Below are 1728 nucleotides of genomic sequence, written 5' to 3' on the forward strand. Positions count from 1 at the left end.
CCCTCTGAGCTTCCTTGTGTGGTGCTATTCTTTGAGTATTCCTCTGTCTGGTTCCTTCTTCCAAAGTGTATCACCTCATATTTATCAGGGTTACATTCCATCTGCCATTGGTATGACCATATGACCATTCCATCTGTACCTTCCTGTAACATAAGACCTTCCTCCTCACTGCCAACCACCCGGCCAATCTTTGTGTCAAACACAATCTTACTTATCACATTCCCTCTACCCAATTCACATTCATATCAATTATGAATATCACAAATAATAAAGGAAACAGAACGGATCTCTGCGGTACACCAGGGGAAATTGGGCTCCAGTCACAAAAAACAACATTCTAACATAAAGTTGAGTTTGGATACAACTTGATAAGTCACTAATAGGCCCTACATGTTCTCTGGTTGTTCTATTCCACTTGATATTCGTGAAGAATATCTGGGGATTCTCCTTAATCTTGCCCTGCCAGCAGGCTTCCATGCACCTCTGTTAGTCAGTCCCCTCCGAGGGAAGAATTTCCTCCTTATTACGTCTCAAATGTAATATCCCTTATCCTGTCATTATTTGCCTTAAATATCGAGTAGACAGCAAGAGAAACATCCTATTCATTTCCACCTCATCACATGTATCATAGATTGTTGAAATTTCACTGCGATCACCTCTTATGCTTTGAAACTGGAGAGTTCGCAAGAAAAATCACCCCATCAGAAAATCTTGACATCAGAGGAATTAATCTGGAGAATGTCCATTGGACGTCCTCTATGATCAGTGTAATCTTTCTAGATTAGGTCACCAACACTGCACTCAATACCTCAGGTACAGTCTCACCAACACTCTATGGAACGGCTTTATGATGTCTTTGCGAATATTCTGATTCGCTTAAACAATATCCAACCTAACTATAACTTTCCAATTACACGTATTCCTCCAATTACCATACAAACTAATTGCATTTACGAACTCACTGTGTGAGTTATAGAGTCATAGAGATATACAGTATGGAAAATTACCTTTTAGTCCAATCTGTCCATATCTAGCAGTCTAGTCCCACCTGCCCGCACCAGGCCTATATCCCCCAAACCCTTCCTATTCATATAACCATCCAAATGCCTTTTAAATGCAGCAATTATACCAGCCTCCACCACATTCTCTGGCAGCTCATTTCATACTCGTACCACTGTCTGTGTGAAAATGTTGCCCCCCTTAGGTATCTTTTACATTTAGATCAGATTGCTCACAGTGTGGAAATAAATCCACACCGATCCGCTGAAGCGCAACCCACCCAGACCCATTCCCCTTCACCAAACTCTGTGGGCAAATTAGCATAGCCAATTTACCTAACCTGCACATTTTTGGATTGTGGGAGGAAACCCACGACGACACGGGGAAAATGTGCAAACTCTACACAGAGAGTCGACCGTGGCGGGAATTGTGAGGCAGCAGTGCTAACCACTGTGCCATCGTGCCGCACAACATCTTTCTCCTCTCAACCTAAACCCTTTAGTTCTGGACTCCCCGAACCCAGGGAAAAACATTTTGTCTATTTACCCTGTCCATGCCCCTCATAATTTTATTCATCTCTATAAGGTCAGCCTCCGACGCTCAAGGGAAACCAGTCACAGCCTAGACAGCCTCTTCCTATAGCTCAAATCCTCCCAGCCTAGCAACATTCTTATAAATCTTTCCTGAACCCTTTCAAGTTTCACGACATATTTCCAAATGGAAGGAGAC

The sequence above is a fragment of the Hemiscyllium ocellatum genome, unplaced genomic scaffold (assembly GCF_020745735.1).
Source record: "Hemiscyllium ocellatum isolate sHemOce1 unplaced genomic scaffold, sHemOce1.pat.X.cur. scaffold_513_pat_ctg1, whole genome shotgun sequence".
In the NCBI taxonomy this organism is placed as follows: Eukaryota; Metazoa; Chordata; class Chondrichthyes; order Orectolobiformes; family Hemiscylliidae; genus Hemiscyllium; species Hemiscyllium ocellatum.